This window comes from Lathamus discolor, chromosome 7 (assembly GCF_037157495.1).
Source record: "Lathamus discolor isolate bLatDis1 chromosome 7, bLatDis1.hap1, whole genome shotgun sequence".
In the NCBI taxonomy this organism is placed as follows: domain Eukaryota; kingdom Metazoa; phylum Chordata; class Aves; order Psittaciformes; family Psittacidae; genus Lathamus; species Lathamus discolor.
In genome coordinates, this window is record NC_088890.1 from 23,072,794 (window position 1) to 23,079,719 (window position 6,926).

General features: G+C 42.9%; 1 long non-coding RNA gene across 1 annotated transcript; it reads right to left on the reverse strand.

Annotated features, from left to right (window-relative positions):
- Window positions 1-2,555: 2,555 nt before the first annotated feature.
- LOC136018213 (uncharacterized) lies at window positions 2,556-6,019 on the reverse strand. The gene is made up of 3 exons (XR_010614299.1): window positions 5,948-6,019; window positions 5,345-5,396; window positions 2,556-3,774 (listed from the first exon to the last, which is right to left on the reverse strand). It is a non-coding gene; the product is annotated as an uncharacterized LOC136018213 (long non-coding RNA).
- Window positions 6,020-6,926: the final 907 nt, after the last annotated feature.

A 6,926-nucleotide genomic window follows, 5' to 3' on the forward strand; every position in this document is an offset into this window, starting at 1 on the left:
CCAGTGGAAGGTGTCCCTGCCCGTGGCAGGGTTTGGAGCTGGATGAGCTTTAAGGTCCCTTCCATCACAAATCAGTCTGGGAGTCTATGAAGTGCCACAAATCAATCACTAGCCTTTGAAAAAAAAAGTTTATTGAAGTAATTTCTCTTTAAGTAAATTTTGATTCATAGCCAGGTACTATTGCTTCCACCCTCAGCTTCATAGCATACCATCATACTCAACACAGGAAGGGAAGTGTGCAGTCTTCCCTTGCCTTATGCAAATTTGGCAGAGTGACATCAGCTTGAGCAAGAGAAAACCAACATCCATAGAGATTAAAAATATGAAAAACTGTCACAGCAGCTAGCAATTTCTATTGGATTACATAGGGGTTTTTTTCTTGTTGGAAGCCTCCATTCTCTGGTTTCCCACACCGATTGTGTGCCAGCACAGACAATCACTTCACAGCTACTTACGAATTGAAAAAAATAAAGCTTTGAACCCCATCTTGGAAGTCTGCAGTGTTGGGAGCTCTATTTGCCAACAAGGACGTGGGTTTGGGTTTTTTAACAAAGACTACATGCTTTTCCTGGGGGCTGAGGAGATGAACCCAGACAGCGCATCCCACTCCTGCATACTGACTCCAGCAACGACAGGTCCCAGCCAGTGCTCCTGCTCTGAGCTGCTTGTACCAGCTCACCACCATCCTTTCCCCTGCACTAAGCAGACTGGCCTATAGCCAGATATGGGGGAGGAGTTTCACATTTGTTTTCAGGGGAAAAAAATTCAAGCCTGAAATGATAGAGCCCCATAAGCTCTGCTGTTAGAAGGAAACGGTGTCATGAAACTGAACAACTGCACAGATATCGGGACAACAAAAGCTATGAGGTAAATCCCTGGTTATCTAAGCCTTGCCAGGAGGCAAAAATGATCTCATTCTTAAAGATCAGACAAAGGTATATGGTCAGATCCTCAGCTAGTTTTACACATGGGGTTGTAACTACATCCACCTCTTTGCACCAACTTTTTTTACAAATCAAGATTTTTTTCATGGCGAATGTTTTCAGCAGTGCTGCATTTCCCTTGTGCAGTTTTGAACAGATTATGGCAATGATTCCTTTTATTAAGCCATTTTTATTCTAACCTTTTGCCCTTTTCACTTCATGCCGTGGATTTGTCAGGGTATATTCAAACATAATTGTGCAGATGCTCTGCAACATCATCAGTTTGTTCATGTGGCAAAGGGCAGCTCTTGAAGGAAATGCAAACATGAGTCTAGCATCAACTTCAAAAACGTCTGAAGCTGATATCGGTTAATATTTTTTCTTCTGGCTTTTTAAAGGGACCAAACGCAGGAAATAAGGGGTCCAACAAAAGTGCTGACACGTCGCATGCTCAAGACAATCAAAATGGCACAAGACACTGAAGAGAAAAAATTCTTTGCCCCAGCCACAAGCAGCCTGGGGCAGAAATGTAAAACCAGTAACTTACCCAGGCCACTGCAGCAGCTACCCAGCAGGGAAATACTGAGGGCTTCCAAAGCACTTCCCCCATTGCAAAACATCAAAAGAAGCTCTGTTTTTCTCTCTTTTCTCATATCAGCTGTATGTGGCACCCCTCAAGCTCTCAGCCAGCAGACTGAAGTTATGAGCATTTCCCCTTCATCACCCTGACAAATGCCAGCGCACACTTTAAATGGAGTAACTGAGATCAGGCTGCAAATGTTAACAGATGTTGGAGAGACTGCATTTACATACAGGATACAAGAAATCACCTGGAAAGTGGGAGAGAACCAACCAGAAACGGGCACCACACCATGATATAAACCAGTGATCAGCCACCTGCAAACACATATACCTGCCCCACCCCCGCACCATGTGGCTCTAAAAAGAGCATTGTTGAACTGCGGCAACTTCAAAGAAAGGAGATCCAAAGAGGAGAAGCAAATGTGACCAGAGCTTCCCAGCAAGGGATGAATAAGCAGGGCAGAATCTTCAGCTCCAGAAACTGACACCTAGGAAAAGCTTTTTAGAGCCCTGGGTGTCTGGGCCATGCTCAGTGATGCTCCCCAGGTGTCCTGGGTTCAGCAGTAGCAGCCATTTTTCTCCTTGTCAGTAGCAGCTGGTGCTGTGCTGATGCAGGAGACATAGGAGCTGCCAGTGCAGTGGCCTCAAAAAAAGGAAGGTACTTTCTACCCTAAGTGGAGTTTAGCTATATGATTATACACTGGATATCATGGATATAAAATAATACATAATTATACAGTGAAAATACCCCCAACAGCTGAGTTCTAGGACAAAAGTCCTCTAAGGGGCCATTAAAGCCCAGGTACCACCTGTAGCCTGGGATGTCTTCGAACATGAAAATGCACCAGAGCACATACCTAAATGCTCCTTCACAGCTGCTCTTGGCCATGGCTGGAGACAGGCTCCACACCTGGCTGCTATTTGTTCTCTGGAGCTTGCCTCTCAATCCCACCAGACTTATCTCCACATCACTGTCAGAGAGGGGGGACTGGCACAAACACAGCACCAATGTGCTCCAGTACAGTAATTACTTTATTCCATCTGTAAAGATGTTTATAGTGAGCATAAAGACATCTTCCTCATTTTCACTGTTCTACCATATTTTCTCTCTCTAAGCAGCTCCAGCATCAAACAAGAAATTCAGAGCTTTGTCATTTTTCTCTCTGAAACATCTGTAAGCATCCATCAGTAACAAGGCAATCCATGAGTACAGGAAAAAAGATTTGGGACTCACATCCCCTCTTAATGCGCGCTGCCTGTGTTTTAGTTTTACATACAGGGGCTATTAGAGGTATGTGATTGTGTTCACCTCTGGGGCCTTGTGTTGCTCAGGTTTAGCAGAAGCCCTCACTCACTCACCACAAAGCTCTGAAATGGTGGCACTAGTTCTCGTAAAACCTCAGATTCACTCTTCTGTTTTTGAAAATAAAAAGTTAAATGAACCTCATCTACCCCCTAGACAACATGGAGCTGGAGAATGAATAAACCAAATGAGCACAGTGAAATCTAGATTAAGGTGAATACTAATTAATCCATCTGAATGGATGAGTCCCATTTGCCTCTATTAAAACCTGGCCCAGATTACCTGATGGGTAATCTGATGTTTCCAGTGGACACAGCAGGACACAGCAGACACGGCAGGCAAGGACCATTTATCCTATTTCCTGTTTCACATCAGACTTTATCCTTTATCCTGTTTCCTGTTTCACATCAGACTTGTACCTGCCTAACAATATATGAGGTAGCATGGATACCATCAAGTAATTTGGGGGCAGAGGTATTAAAAGATCACATGACATTTAGCAAAAACATGACTTCTACTCTGATCATTTCTCATTCCTTCTTCATCATTTTAAGTGGTGAAAGTGACTTGGAAAAAAGCCCTCTTCAGTGCCTGGTTTGGTTTTGTGCAGTCTTGGTGCTGACAGTGGGTCTTGGCCAAGCTGCAAAGATCACAGCGTGGGTATAATGAGCTGGGTTATCACTTGGACAGTACCAAAGGCCCAAATGCAGGTGAAGAAGAGAGATTCCAATTGGAGCTGGCTCATTCCTGGAATGCTGTGACTTTCTGAGCCATGAGTGCGTGCTGCTCCTCACCTGCATCACCATGCTTCTCATTATGTGCTGAATTAGGCACCCACCAAAGTCCATCCCACATCCAGGGAAGGGGATAAATAATTCATTGCATTCTGCTTGCATTGTCACTTCCTTTTACCCTTGCACTTGGCAGCTCCCTTGTTTGTGCTTTTGTCTTTGCCAACTCTTCTTTCTGCGGGCATAACACTCCATGTTAGCAGAATGGGAAAAATAATAGGAAAGCACTCAGACTGCAAAATGTGCTGAAATTATATTAATCACATATCAATGCTTATTACGAGTACAAGTCACTACACCTAACTGACTCGCTAGTGAATGCCACCTGAAACCACGCTGGGTTGTTCCAACCCCTTCATCTGTAACTCTTTGTTTTTAAAAGAGAAAAAGAATGACAGACTTGAGTTGAATTACGTGCAGAAGAGGGGTGGTGGGCACCTCAGAGTGATACAGGGCCTACTGAATTAGCAGCTAGTCATAGGAGACCCTCACCTAGCCACTGCTGCCAAGGACTGAGCACACTGCTGCAAATCCAAGAGGTTGAGCTCCCAGATGCAGCAGCATTTTGGGATCCTACAGTACCTGAGAACTCAGAACACCTCAGCTTGGGTTTATTCTGCACTGACCGTCTTCAGAAAAGATATTTTGTGACTGAGGCCTTGATCTGTCAGCTGGCACCACAACGACCTGATGTATTTGACTTTCCAGATGCAACCAGCAAAGTGGAAATTGCTGGTGCAGCTCAATGGACCACCATGTGTGGTTTTCAAACAGAAAATGTTGTTGACTTCTTGTCTGGTTTTGATGTAGTTTCTGAAATGTGTTTGACATCAGGACATCTCAGCTATGGCTATTGTACTTTTAATCCTCACTTCATTTAAATTCAGTCCCCTGTTTAAACTTGACTGTTGCTACCACAACTGTATTTTTTTTCTCTAGTCTTATCATGGCCAGCATATAAAATTCAGCCCTATGTCGAGACCTAGAAAGGGGCTATTAGCAGCTTAAATCTTATTTACACTCTAATATGAAGGCATCAGTAGGGCTTATGTGATGCTTAATTTATGTGCCAGCTTTCTGCACAGAAACAAGCTGTACTCAGAAGAACAGATTTTAGGACAAAGGGAAGTCTTAAACTCATAGCTTTTATGGCAAATACTGCCTCTGACTCCTGTTTCTTCAGCTTTGGAAGCTCCTGCTTCCTTCCAAACAACAGAAGATGAAGAAAAAGTCCTGAAAAGGGGTGCTGACCCTCTACCCTTTTACCTGGACAAAATTAGATGCTGCTTTATGACAAGCCTCCAGAGAACTGCAGTGATGTTCTCAGAGAAAGGCAGCACCATGATCTGGGCCCCTTGCAGTGGTTTCTTTGCTACAGGAAACCAGTGCAGACCAAGATAGACTCTACAACAAAAGCGTTTTGCAACATGTGTCCTCTGTCTGAGGGTGTTTTGCTATTGCATTATTTCATGTTGATTTGTTAATGTATTAATTGCTTAGAATCCCAGAGGATTTATATTAATAAAGTGACAGCAAATGAGATCCAGGTCTCCTGCTGCATTTCTTGGTGCATTTGGTTGCAAGAACAGCAATGCTGAGAAAGGAAACCACATACGAAATAGGTTTGGCCCTACTAGCAAGCAACTGGAGCAGTTCACAGTAATATTTAAAGAAAAGCAAAAGAAGCTATAAAAGATTTCCGTAAAGTAGGTTTTGTCATTTAGATATTTTCAGGGTGAACTGACCTGGTTTCCACAGTTCTTCAGTGAGATAAGCAGATAATTCTCAGTCTTCTTTCTGTAAAGATAGAGGAAAGCTCTGCTCTCACCTTTAACCAGTGTAGTACAAAATGTGTAACATATTACACACCCCATTACATTAGTGACCTAACCTGGATTTGTGGCTAGACTTGAACTGCTTGGTCGTGTTGAGTCACATAAGGATAGACAGCAGGAGACAGAGGCAAACTAGAGGGTCCATGTTCAAAAACAAAGAGGAGAAAGGAGGAGGAGTAAGTAAAGCCGAGAAGCATTGTTACAAGTCACCAAGAGTCTGGAAACAGGTAGAGAAATCATTACTCTCTGGCCTCTTTTTCCAGCCTACTCCACAAAAACCCTCCAGCTGAACAAGACCTGCTTAGACCAACCTTTGTGCTGTTACCAGAATGACTTGTTTCCAGAGACATTGCATAAAACAAAGTTAACTCATAATCAAGCTTTTCCCTCTCCAAAACCTTCTGAACACTTAGAGTAACTGGAAAATCTATATATCAAAAAAGGTGTTTCTTCTTGTGATTATAAAATTAATGGGTTTTCTGTATCAGCACAGCAGCACAAAAGATGTTCTACCTTGGTTAACGCCTGTGAAAACTGGTGAAATTCCTCTGCTTTCTTTAGAGTGGTTTTCTAAAGAGACTTGTCAATGTGGTAGATTGTAGGAAAGCTTAATGAAAAATGCACTGCTTGTGCTTCCTTGCTTGACTCACACTGACATGAGAGATATTTGGCAATACAGTTCAGTTTCAGTAGTGTGGCCTTCAGAAGAGATAAGAAGAGGCATTATTAACAGTGGTGAAGATAGTTACATCAAGGAAACCAAATCTCTTGTCTAACAGTTCACCACAAGGTTCTGAATATTTAGTATTTATTTTAAATATGAGTGCACCGCTTCAGTTCAAGTTTACCCCCCCCCCAAAACAATTGCTTTAATACTCTAATTTTGAATGTAGATGTCTACTTAGTAGGCCAGCTATAAAATAAAAGTCATAAAAAATACAAATAAAAATCACATGTAGCAGTTCTGCATTCTAGAACTTGTGGTTATGCGAAGAAAACCTCAGCAGTATTGTTTCAGTCGTATTTGACCTGCTGTAATCCCTCCACACATGCATGTAGTGGAAATGGTAGATGAATCTGAGTTTTCCTGCATGTATAAATGGAAAAGATGCTGTTAAGAGGAACCGGTCTTTGCTTGATTAGAGAAGAGAGAAAGATCTTCTTCTTTCAGCAGTAGTGTTGAAACTAAAATTAATATAAAGAGAGTGAGAAAGTGTTACCAAGCAGTGTGCACAGGCAGGGAGGGCTGGACCCCCAGAGCTTTGTTGTGCCACAGCCACCTCCTGACAGCTCCAGCTCTGCTGAGGAAAGGGAACGAGGCATAAGTGCAGTAAACTCGAATTTGAGTTGAGAACTTTGGGTTCACACATGGGGAGCAGACCCACTGAGAAAGAGGCAGCAATTCCACCTCCCCCCCACCCCCCCCCCGCCCTGCTTCATTTTTTCAGAGCACAGCTGAGCTGTCAAGGAAAGAAATTACATTTCTTTTTAC